The 13,841-nt window shown below is 36.0% G+C and overlaps 1 pseudogene; it reads right to left on the bottom strand.

Annotated features, from left to right (window-relative positions):
* Nucleotides 1–8,314: 8,314 nt before the first annotated feature.
* On the bottom strand, nt 8,315–13,426 carry LOC124885326 (annotated as a pseudogene).
* Between the last annotated feature and the right edge of the window lie 415 nt (nt 13,427–13,841).

The following is a 13,841-nucleotide window of genomic DNA, read 5'->3' on the forward strand; positions in this document are numbered from 1 at the left end:
GTTTTAATGCAAGAATTGAAGCCTATTGCCTACTTTAGCGAAAAGCTCAAAGGAGCAACTCTAAACTACTCTACGTATGATTTAGAGTATTATGCCTTGATTAAAGCCTTAGCCATTTGGAAACATTATTTGTGACCTAAAGAATTCGTGATTCGAACGGATCATGAATCCTTGAAGCATCTACGGGCACAAAACAAGCTTAACCGGCGGTATGCCAAATGGATTAAATTTCTTGAAACTTTCCCTTATGTTATTCATTACAAGAAGGGTAAAGACAATGTGGTTGCGGACGCTTTGTCCCGAAAACATGTGCTTGTGTCTACTTTGTCATCTAAGTTGATAGGGTTTGAAAGCCTCAAGTATTCATATCCCGAGGACCCTCACTTTGCTCCTATCTATAGGGAAAGTGAAGAGTTGGATATGGATAGGTGGGTTACGGATAGGGGTTTCCATCCTTATACCAAATTTGATGGATACTTATTTAAGGGTAGACGATTGTGTGTTTCCTCAATTTGTTGGAGAGAATTGTTTGTGAGGGAAGCACACAATGGCAGTCTAATAGGCCATTTTGGGGTCGAGAAGACCCTTAGAATTTTGGAAGAACAATTTTATTGGCCTAGAATGCACAAGGATATGGCCCAGATTTGTGGCCAATGTGTTGAGTACAAAGGAGCCAAGTCACGGCTCCAACCCCATGGATTTTACACCCTGTTGTCCACCCCTTTGCGTCCTTGGCTTGACATATCAATGGACCTCGTGTTAGGATTACCAAGAACTAAAAAGGGGTGAGATAGTATTTTTGTCGTGGTGGATCGGTTTTCCAAGATGGCTCACTTTATTCCTTTTTCTGAATGTGATGATGTGCCTAGTGTAGCCTCTTTGTTTGTTGATAATATTGTAAACCTTCATGGTGTTCCGAGGACCATAGTGAGTGATAGGGATTCTAAATTCCTAAGCCACTTTTGGAAGTCCATGTGGGGTAGGCTCAGTACTAAGTTGTTGTTTTCGACTTCATGCCACCCACAAACCAATGGCCAAATGGAAGTAGTAAATAGGACCTTAGGGTCTATGCTACGTTGCATGGTTAAGGGAAAAATGACTTCTTGGGAGGATCACTTACCGTTGGTTGAGTTCGCTTATAATCGTGTTATACACTCAAGCACGGGGATGACACCCTTTGAGTGTGTATACGGCATCAACCCCCTTACCCGTTTGGATTTAACCCCTTTTCCAAGTGATCTTGTTATAAGCTTAGATGGAAGCAAATGGGCCGAGGCTATGAAGAAGCTACATGAGAAGGTGAGGTTGCGGTTAGAGAAGAAAAACCAAGAAATTGCAAGGCGAACCAATAAATGAAGAAGAAAGCTTATTCTTAAATCGGGAGATTGGGTGTGGGTGCACCTAAGGAAGGATAGATTCCCGTGTAAAAGGAATGCTAAGGTGATACCGCAGGGTGATGGCCCATTCCAAGTATTAGAAAGGATCAACGATAATGCCTACAAGATTGATCTACCCCCGGAATATCAAGTACACAACACTTTCAACGTGTGTGACCTCTCTCGGGTGGACACGGTGGAGGATGGAAATGATCCAAATTTGAGGATAAATTCCCTTCAAGATAGAGAAGATGATACGAGAATTCCTAGCTCAAGACTTTTCACATGAAGCCAAGCGCGTGAGTAACAACGACTCCAAGCCTTGTTCACATCCTTGGCCTTGTGTAAGGCCCTTGTGAGCCCATCCAAGGGCCTATACTTATTAAAATGTAAAGAGGCCCAACAAAACACCCCAAACCCACCCACTTAATGCCAAGGTATTTTTGTCTTTTGTCCCTCCTTTGTAATTGACTATATAAGTCATTTGTTAGGGCTAGTCTTGTGGTAGTTCATTCATGATATTTTAAGAACACAATACTTGTAATATTTTGAACTTTTCTCTTCCATTGGAGAAGCTCAAAACAGAAATTCCCAATTTGAGTGACACTTGGGTTGAATCTTGGCTAGAAAATAGGATCTTGAGGTCATTGAGTTCCTCTTGGTCCAAGTAAGAGCTTGGTGATAATATTCTTTAATATTAGGGTCCTTTCATGTTGTTAGGGTTCTTAGATTCTTGAATATTGTATGTCAAGTTACTATCTTTAATTTTGTAATCTTGTTGTTTGTGTGGTAACATAGTGAAGCCGTGTGGGGCGATTTTCAATTCACTATAGTTGATGCCACTTTGTTGCTCTTGTTGTTGTTATTGTAATCTCTATCATCTTGTCATTTTTGTAAACCTTGAAGTCTAGTGAAGCCGTGTGTGGCCTATTTCGATTCACTAGCATTGTTGTTGTTCATCTTGTTATTCTTGTGTTCTTGTGTTGGCTTGACTCTCTTGATACACACTCACTTTTGTATCAGTTTTCCTTTTCAAAGATTATGGGCTCTGCAAAAGTCAAAATTTTTGGTTGACTTTCCGTGATTGAAGTGTGTTTTGTTGAATTTCACATGAAGAGATGATTTTTAGGATTGTGTTGGTCATATTGCTGATGTTGCTGTTGTTTGATGTTGTAAGGTGAGCTGGGCCAGGGGGTTTGGTTTGGGCTAGTAAAATGAGTTTTGGGGCTGGTCTTCCTACATTTTAAAGGGCTAAATTTAATTAAAGAATTTGGCCCAATCGGACCAATGAATTTATCTAATTCTCGTTGATCCATTTCAACTTGACTAATTCATCGATGCTTATTAATTTTCTCAATATATACATATATATATATATATATATATATAATTAAATAAAAAATAGTGTAAATATTGCAAAAAAATATAATAATATAGTAAATATTATGTTAATATGCTAACATATGTTTGTTTATTCATTTTTTAAAAAATAAAATAAAATAGTGAAATGATAATATAAAATATATTTATTTATTTTTGATTAAATTTGTGAGGTGCAATATTAGTAAAAAAAATATCATTTTCAAACTGTTAACGTTGAAACATATTTTGAAGAAGAAAAAAGAAATAAAAAATTCTAAGCATCAAGAAATTAATTTTATGAAAAAGAGAGCCAAAATTGTTTGTCAACAATAATACTGATCATGTAGGACCAAAACACAGCAAATTCATTACAGAAGCTATGGTTCCCAATTGCAGACTATGGCACCAAACACTTGGGAACCAGCTCCTCAGGTTTTAAGATACTTAGACATTTTGATGAATCACAGTGATGTAAATATGTTGAATAAATGCATTGTATGTCCACTAGCTAAACAGACAAGAATGTCATTTACCATAAGTACTACTAAATGTTTTGCATGTTTTAAACTTGTGCACATGGATTTATGGGGTCCTTATAGAACATCTACATTTCATAATAAGTGTTATTTCTTGACTATGGTGGATGACTAGAGTAGATATACTTGGTTTCATCTGTTGCAGCAAAAATCTGAGACCATAGTAGCTATTAAGAGATTCATATCCATAATTAGAACACAGTTTGGAGTGGTGATAAAGGCTATTAGATCTGATAATGGGACTGAGTTGATACTCAATGTCACACATTATTTCAATCTCTAGGTATTTTACATCAGACTAACTGTCCCCACACTCCACAACAAAATGGAGTGGTTGAGAAGAAGCACAAGCACATATTAAATATAGCTAGAGCTCTTAAGTTTTAGTCCCACTTGCCCATCAAGTATTAGGGATTATATGTGAAAGCTGCAGTATATATTATGAATTGGTTACCAACCTCAGTCTTGAGTTGTAAGAGCCCATATCAGTTGTTATTCTCCAAGGATCCCAAGATATCTCATTTGTGGGTGTTTGGATGTCTGTATTATATGGCTGTTGTCCCTAGAGGTGACAAGTTCTCTAAAAGAGCTAAACATGCCATGTTAGTAGGATATTCAAATTCTCAAAAGGGTTACTTGCTACTGGACATCCACTCAAAAAGACTATTAGTGAGTAGGGAAGTTGTGTTTCATGAAGATTCATTCCCCTTTGATCCATCACAAGAAAAATTATAGAATCCAAATGCTTCCAAAACTGATGAAGACATCAATGACTTCCTGGTATCCACAGATAATGAAGTTGGTACTAATATTCCTTTAGAGGATATTCACGTTGATGATGCTGATTTTGCTGATGCTGTACCACTTGATGTACCTTACTCTGATGCAAATACTGAAGCTGATTGCCAAGCTAAGCCTTCTCTGACTTAAGTTTCTTCTGATCTTGCAGTATCTGGTGTTGTTTCACCTGACACCACTCATGAAGAAACATGTCAAGATGACCGTTCCCTGCCTCAACCCTCTTCCACTAGACCAACAAGAACAAGTAGGCCACCTGTGTGGATGCATGATTATGTTGACACTTCAAAAACCCAGAGATGCAAGCACCCTTTAGCCAACAACCTATCTTAGAGTAAACTGAAACCTGCATATTAGTGGTACTTTTTAAAGTTCTCCACTCTCATTGAGCCTCAACACTTTAAACAAGATATAAAAAATAAAAGATGGGTGGAAGCTATGAAGTTAGAAATCCAAGCATTGGAGGCCAATAACACATGGACCATGGTTGACCTGCCCAAAGAAAAGAACACTATTGGTTCCAAATGGAAATACAAAATTAAATATCTTGACAATGGTAAAGTGGAAAGGTTCAAAGCAAGATTAGTGGACAAGGGATATAGCCAACAAGAAGGGCTAGATTATCATGAAACATATTCACCAGTGGCAAAAATGGTTACTGTCAGGAGTGTGATTGTTGTAGTAGTATCTATAGGATGGCCTCTTTATCAAATGGATGTCTATAAAGAATTTTTACAAAGGGATCTTGAAGAGAAAGTGTACATGGAGCTGCCAGAAGGTTTCAGAAGCCAAGGAGAGCACAAAGTTTGCAAGTTGCTCAAATTCTTATATAGCCTCAAGCAGGCTTCCAGATAATGGAACCTGAAACTGACTCATGTTTTTCTTGATACTGGATTCACTCAGAGTGCTCTTAACTATTCTCTCTTCCTTCTAGATTAAGGTGATGACACAGTAGTAGTAGTTGGTGTATATGTTGATGACCTACTCCTTACTGGAAGCAATGCAACATTGATTGATGTAACAAAAGCCAAGTTACATCAGCATTTCAAGATGACGGACTTGGGGAATCTCAAATACTTCTTAGGTATTGAAGTCCTCAGATCCACTTCAGGGGTGATATTAAACAAAAAGAAGTATTTCCTAGAATTAATTTTAGATATTGGTCTTAGTGGTTCAAAACCTGCAATCACTCCCTTAGAACACAATGTAAGGTTAACATCACTTGAGTATGATCAAGCCACAGGTGCACAAGGTGATGATTTATTGTCTGATGCTTCTTCTTATCAAAGATTAGTGGGTAAACTCATGTATGCCACTATTACAAGATCAGATATTAGTTTTTTAGTCCACACTCTCAGCCAGTTTATCCAACATCCAAAGAGATCACACTGAGAGGTTGCAATCAGGGTAGTCAGGTACCTCAAAGGCTCTATTGGTCAAGGAATCTAGGTAAAGGCTGAGCATTCTATCACTTTAACTTGCTGGTGTGACTTAGATTGGGCTGCTTGTCCCAACACCAGGCGATCAGTTATTGGCTATGTAGTTCATTTTGGTGAATCTTTAATTTCTTGGAAGTCCAAGAAATAGCACACTGTTTCCAGGATCTCTGTTGAAGCTGAGTACAAAAGCATGGCTTCAGCAGTTTCATAGATAACTTGGTTGGTTGGTTTCTTCCAGGAACTCAAGGTTCCCATTACCTTGCCCATATCAGTCTTTAGTGACAACAATTCAACAATTCAATTGGCCAACATTCCTGTGATTCATGAGAGAACAAAACACATAGAGATTGATTGCCGTTTCATCAGGGAAAGGGTCAAAAATGGACTGATACAAGCTATACATGTTCACACTCATGAACAGGTGGCTGACCTTCTTACCGAGGGACTAAACCAAGCCCAACATGCTCATTTATTAGGCAAGCTTGATGTGCTGAATATATTGCACCCTGAAGCTTGAGGAGGCGTGTTTTAACTATTGATCCAAGCTCAAAATATGATCTCAAGATATGATACACACTGTACAGAATCACACAACACTAACTGTTCCATTAGATGGAAGGTTCTGAAAGCTTCTCGATTGTTAGTTAGTTAGCAATAGCAAGTTGTTAGAGGTTGTTAGGCAAAAGGTTAGTCAGATATGATGAGCTGTCACTAAGATGGAAATGAGCTCACTATCTTAGCTCAAGTATATAAATAGCTACAATGTTGTAATGTACAGACGATGAAGAATAAAATTCCCAACTACACTCTGTCCTTTCTTCTTCCTTGTTCATGGATTATCAAGCTGTAATGCTTGAATTTCACAAAGATTCTTCGAATTCATTTGGATTTGGCGACTACTTTACATGTTTAGATTTAATCTCTAAAGGATCTAGTGGATACTTATCAGAGCTAGAGTTCATGGTCTTGTTTCATCATGAAGGTAAGCCACATCGAAATGGTGGCGATTATGTTGACTGCATATTATCAAATGAATTTGAAAAGAATCTGAATCTAGAGGTGACATTGACGAATACAGATAAAGATTCTAAATACATGAGATTATCTAGCAATTGTTCATTTTTATCGTTAGTAGAGAAAGATGATCTGGACAATGCCGAGTTAAAGTTGGAGCTTGATATAATTGAGTCACAATATCAACAATGCTTTCAAGAACTCACAAGAATGAAGCTGGAGGTAATAGATGCGTACAGGAAGAGATGGACTGCGAAGAAAAATTTGGCAGGTAACTGATTGAAAGAGAATAGTTGATAACTTCATTGACATTTTAGTTTTTAACTTTTTTTTTCTTTTCTTTGCTAAATTTTTGGTCGCATATTCGAATCCTTTGATGGATTTTGGTATTCTTTTTCTTTCAGACTTAACTTCCTTCATACCCCTTATTTGTGTCGGTAAAGATTATATGTACTTTGTATAAAGAGTGTATGTAGTCATTTAGTTTTGCTGGTTTTTAGCCTTGATTAATTTGTTCTTCAATAGCTCATTGTTTTTCAAGTTTGAGAAATGTTTTTGATCATTCAGTTGCAAGGGTATTAAATAAGTGGGCTAAATCTAAATTTTAATAGAAATTCTAGTATTATTAAAAGACATTAAATGTTTTAATATTATTATTATTAATATGATTATTATTATAAAAGTTAGGATTAATTCTAAATAATAAAATGTTAAGTCATTATTGGTTTGCATTATATTAACTTGATATTGTTGTAAAATTTTATATTATTAATATGAAGATTTGATTCATTTAATTCAAAGTTCTAAAATATTTTTGATAAAAAGTGGATAATTCTTCTTTATACTTAGATTTTTTTAAGGAAAAATTACTTAAAACAACGCCTAAACTTTCCATTATTACTTAAAATTCCATCTCACTATACTAATTACAAAAATTCGTTCTAACTCATAAAAGTAGCTTATCTCCAGATACATCACAATTCACCCCTATTACTTCGCCTACTGCATCGCAAATATCGCAAACTTAATATGGGTACATTTTGTCTATCGATTTGACTCATTTACCCTGATTTTGTGCCTAATTCGATTTTTCCTTATTTGTGAGGAACTATTTAACTAATTGATTTTCTAATTTCTCTTTGCCCTTATTTAGTGTGACAGACATTCATTTATGTATTAATTATGATAAATTTAGATGATATTGCAATTGATTGATACTAATGACTTTTACCCCCTCTTGACTTCCTTTAATAAGTAGGGAGAATTTTCTTTTCCTTATTTTGTTTATGGAAGATTTCAATATTAAGATTTAGACAGATTCTTATTTGTTTATTTGTGGCAACCATAGCATGATTGGTGGAGTTAAGTGATTACCTCATTGAATAATCTCCTTGATTGAATTATCAAATATTTTTAATCACACGTGAGTCCCTCTATTCTCAGCCAAGCATTTATTTTTATGCAGATTTAAGTTATATACGTTGACAACTTAAATTTTTTTTTTTACAACAAGTTTGTTTTAATCTGTTATAGTGGTAACGTGTAAATTCTTTATATAAACATCTCATTTTCCTTTTCCTTTCTTCCCATATTATAGAGTACTATTCAACAACAACATACCCAGTATATTCCCATATAGTGGGATCTGGGGAAAATAAAGTATACGTAGATCATACCACTACCTCAGGTGAAGTAGAGAGGTTGTATTGTAGTAAACTATTCACTATGGAAAATTCCCAACGACCTTTTTCCATAGAGAGTTTTTGATATAGCTGGTTGTGTCACGACCCTAACCAGGGCCTGGCCGTGATGAGTATTTTGAATCATGGAGGCCCAGAACACCGCTATCTGTCTGGTAATCATGCACCTAATTCATATGCTCAAAGTAATGCGGAAGAAACATAATATAACGGAAACATGGTGAAGAATCATATGAAAACAATAATGGGGAATACTGTCCCACAATCTCAATCAATATCTCGAAAATCGTCTGCGAAATCTCTACTACATGACTGAAAGAAGTAACTATCTGAAAACAGGGACAAGGCCCCCAGCATACCCAAAACTAATATAAGATAAAAGGACTGCAGGACATAAGACCTTCCGAAACATAGAAGACTCACCACTTGTCTTTGCAACTCTGTCTGAATGATCTACTTGTTCTCTTGACCCCTAGACTAGGCCTCTGAACCTGAGAGGTTGGAGAGGGGAGGGGGGCCAACACAAACGTACTGGCACGCAGAGATATCAAAGCAAAACATAATATTTTTATAAAATATAGTTGAGAGCCATTATAAAGCAATTTCATATCAAATCATTTGAAAGCACATGGGTTTAATGCAATAGTTTTTCTTAACAGTAATGAAATGCAACTGAGCTAGGTGGAATACCCTACATAATTTACACCAACTGTCAAACCTCGGTTGCCGCCGAGATTAGAGTATAAGTGAGGGAGAGACACTCAAGACCACACAGCATGGTGTCTCGACCCAATGATAGTGCCTAAGATCACTTGGCTCGGGCTCCTACCTATAGTCCTAATTTGGGAATGACATGAAGTCAAGTACATAGATCGCTTAGCCTGGTACCATTATTTTGTGTCGGCAAACACGTTATTCCAGCGATGAGCCCTTGTGTCTCAAACGCCTTCTTCGGGCATCCACCTTTCTCATGTAAAATCAATGCATTCAAATTTCATTTTTTTTGTCAATCACATATCGTATGTTGAAGGGTATCGTCATACCCGACTTGCAAGTCATCAATGTCACATCCACATATGCATAATCATGTAAAAACCAAGGTGTTTCATCATTTACAAGTGGTGAACAATATTTATTTCAAATTCATGCTCTCTTTTGTTGATCACAATATAATATGGAGTATCGAAACATTATCATGGGAATTTGAAAATAATTTATCATTTATATTTATCAACTTCCATGGAAAATCTCAAATCACATATGCATGGTTTCAACCATTGAAGTATATAAGCAAACAATTCCCATGACATAAAGAAAATGACTTAGAAATCATATTGAAAGCAAGATATTAGCATTTGATTGAAAACCCCCATTTAAAAGCATGTATGTTCATAAAACTAAACCCATGAGATTTTTGGATAACCCCACGTACCTCTATAGTACTGAAATTGTCATTTGCCAGAACCATATCAGAAGCATCTTTCACAACCTAAACATATTAGTCTTTGATTACCTAATTAATTAAATGCCCAATGAGTTCACATATGCAGAAAAAATTCGCATGCAAGGTGCACAATCATGGCTACTTCATGAGATTTAGATAATAAACTGTCACAGCATGGCTAGTAATCCCTCAGAAGACCTCACTATTCTCCTATTTCAAAACTGTATGTTAGGTATTACATGGTTAAATTACTGCATGGAGAGCACTAATGCAAGTATGTAACACTAAAATGAGTAGTAACGACCACACCGGAAAAACTTATTTCGCCTCAGTTCCTGTAATGCCCATGGCTATTCCAATGTCAGCAAGTTTTAGTGCAGGTGCATCATTGACGCCATCTCCAGTCATTGCAACTACTTCACCCATCTCCTTCAGAATCCTTACAATTTCTTGTTTGTGCTTGGGTTCAACACAAACAATATCTCAATTTGTTGCTGAGAAGAAAGTTCCATGAATTCTTTGCCAGTAAAACTACTTCCCCTAAGATTCTCACCATGAGAAAACAACTGAATTCCCTGCAAACGGCCTCAGCAGTGGATTAATTGTCTCCAGTTATAACCATGATTTTGATCCCAGCTCTTCTGCAGTCATTTACTGCCTTGTGAACTTCCTCACGTAGTGGGTCCTGTATTTCAATTTCTTTGTCAAACCATAAGGAAAATGAAGGTTTTCTAGATTCATTATTCTTGAAAACTTAACACTACTCACCCTAGTCCAACAACTCCCACAAAAACTAGATCACTTTCAATGGAGTAGCAGCAGGACGGATCAAGCTGCTTCTTGTGGGCAGGATGAGTCTCAGCATTGTATCCTGAAAGCTCACCTAAGTCATATTTAAATGCCAAGCCCAAGCACCACAGACCCTTTGAGCTCATCTCCAAGATCCTCGACAACAATAGTTGCCTACAAGACTCGTCAATTGGAACAGTTGATCTATCTGCAAGTTGAACATGTTTCCTACATTCTAGCAAACTCTCAACAGCACCCTAGACAAAACATGTTTTAATCAGATGTCCAGATATTACCAAGCTCAACTTCTGTGATAGAGTTCAACACATCAAAAAAATCTAAGCATTTCCTTGATTAAAGATCATGTTGTGGAGCTGGACTCCACAGAAGAATTGTTTGCACAAAGGACATATAACACTTCAAACTATTGGTGTGCAATTTTTTACTTTTGGAAACTGAAGAACGTTAAAAAAAAAAGTTAAACGGACACAACATCTTGTAAAGGAACAACATTGAACTTACTTCTATAGATAAAGATAATCCCGATTCAGTTGCTTGCCAATTGAAATTTCTGAGGAATATACATCCCACAGCACACCAAGAAGATTACTAGAATTAGGCTAGAAATAAGAATTTTTATGGCAAATTGAGTATATCGAAGCCAGCAGATAAATAAACAAAAATATTTTAGAGACCAATTATCTATAGTGTCTAATATAATTCAGACAATAGTTATTAAAAAAAAAGTGCAATTGCACTCGACTCCATTGCAATTGATGACATGAAACAACCTTGACAAGTCCCATTTGTCTCCCGCACAATAACACCCATGGATTTACAACACAATCAAATTGACCCTTTTTGATCTTTTCATCCACCAATCACAGCATCCTAAATTAAAAAATATCGATACGCTAGTTCAAAAATAGTAGCAAATAGATAGATGGGTGAAGTAAAAGTATGCTCACCTAATTTAACTGTGTTGCGATCGATCCAATAGCTCGATACAATCTGTGCGTCCTGGATCTTTCTCCTTTCTTTGCTATCTGGTACTCCCATCTTTTCCACCAAAACTTTGAGAGTTGCCTCAGTAGGCAATCCAGTTGCATTGACCACACGAGTCACGACCATCGCCGAAGATCCCAGCATCATTGCAGATTGCACATATTTCAGCATGAGTAGCAAGGTAGCATCCACATTATAGCAATTCCAGTCCATTATTAACCCATCCTTAGGATAGTAAGTTGTCCCTTCGACACAAAAGACTCGACAGGCTGTGGTTTTTCCTCCCAATGTGAAGAATTCTGGCACAGACATCTGATTGGTAGTCGAGGTTCCTGTTTTATCTGAACATATCACAATGGTGCATCCTAAGGTTTCCACGCTTGGAAGTTTCTGCACTATTTGCGTTCTTTTGTGCCATTTTCCTTGTACCAAGAGATAAGCAAGAAGTAATAACAGTAGGACAGCTATCTTAAAATAATATGTGCATTTCTCAAATGAGTAACAAAAATCTGAAGGCCAGCCATCCTCAACATCCCAAGAAAGTAAATATTTGTAGTTGATCGCCCACACAACTAGGCAAATAATGGCAATGGCAGATGTAAGCCTATTACCGAATTCGTCAAGTTTCTTCTTCAACGGGGTATCACTCTCTTCCATTGATGTATCATGGATTTGTCTTTGAATCTTACAAATTTTTGTGCACATGCATCCCCATGTTCACAACAATATAGATGCTGCTACCGTTCACGACTCTCGTTCCAGCAAAAACCATGTTCTCTTTGTGTTGACAGTAACAATGGTGATGTTCATCTCAGTATCAAAGCAAGAGAAAATACGAATTGTTCCGACACAACTTCGAAAACATCTAGGTACATCTCACACAAGGAAATGGTGCAGGCCAAAGCAAATAAAAGGATTGGAAAAAAAAAAAGAGCTCATCATTATACAATAGTATAATAGAAAAAAAACAAAGTATAATTTCCCTGTATATAGAACAAAACACTTACATTTGCTAAAGTTGAAATCTATTTTTTCCACTCCATAACTTCAATCTATTCATAACAATTCAAGAATAATTTTCATTACTTCAAACTTGACAAAAAAAATTTAGCGGGGCAAACTGAATTCTTAGTATAATTTTAAAGAGAAACAAAAATTTGATTTGAAATTTGCAATGCTATACTATCTATGAAATTTAATTCGATGAAACTATAGTAAAAAAGGGTAACTTTTTGTTTTGTTGTTCCCAATTGCCAATACTTTTGTGTTGATTAGCTTTCATTTTTTATTGGGATGATGGTGGAGGAAGAGTGGTTAAATTTTATTTTGTGGTTACTTAAATTCTCTAATTTAAGGAAAATCCAATACTAATTGCTATCATTAAACCTTACCTTGTTTATATTTTTCCTTATTATTATTTTGAAAGTTGTCTATTTTCTTATATTTTGCTTTAGTTTTATTCCTACTTACTAATTATGAGTTATAAAAGGAATTCAAATTCAATTCAGTAGTTATGATCATTAATGTTCTTTTTCCTTTTTTCCATGTCTTACTTATTATGCAGCAGTTAATAGTTTTTCATTTTATATTGCTTCCCTATTAAAACTAAGTACGTTCCTTAACTATAACATAAATATAATTAATGTTACCATAAGCATATAATTGAATTCATAATTATATTATGTACTAGGAAAATTGGCTGCGCTTTGCGCTGTGATAAAAATTTAATTATTTTAGTCAATCAATTTTATATTCTGTTTAGATTTATTTATGTTGTGGTGGTCCTAACACTTCATTCTTCTATGTAGTAAGTAATATATAAGTAGTATATATAAAAATAATAAAAATAGAGAAGATATATATAGTCACCGTCAATAAAATCGTCCCATGTTCAATCCTAAACCATTGTCTGTCTAGGAAACCTTAAAGACGCATTACAAACTTCCCTTGTTACCATCGCCATTACCACTTCAATAGGATGTCTATTATGAAGACAATGAGCTGACAATGCTCCAGATGCTCCTTCTGAAGGTGTTTAAGCTCAACCATACCCCAAACTTTGAAACAATTTTGAAATTAGAACTCATTATGGTCAAATGTGTAGGCAAATATCTTTTCTGGCTTTTTAAAGAAGGAAAATTATGACTCACATAACGGTTGGACAACACTACACCCTTCTTAGCTTCCTCGACAATGCTCATTGTCACAAGCCCGAATCCACGACTCCTATCAGTCTCCCTATGCAGAAATTCACTTCAACATAGTTGGTACAGTTTATCAGGTCTCTCAATCCCATCACCAGCCTATAAAACATGTGTAATGGATGATCCGATCTCATGGAGTTGAGTTATTTGATCTCATGTGATACAGATGAATGG

This window comes from Capsicum annuum, unplaced genomic scaffold, assembly GCF_002878395.1.
Source record: "Capsicum annuum cultivar UCD-10X-F1 unplaced genomic scaffold, UCD10Xv1.1 ctg4898, whole genome shotgun sequence".
In the NCBI taxonomy this organism is placed as follows: domain Eukaryota; kingdom Viridiplantae; phylum Streptophyta; class Magnoliopsida; order Solanales; family Solanaceae; genus Capsicum; species Capsicum annuum.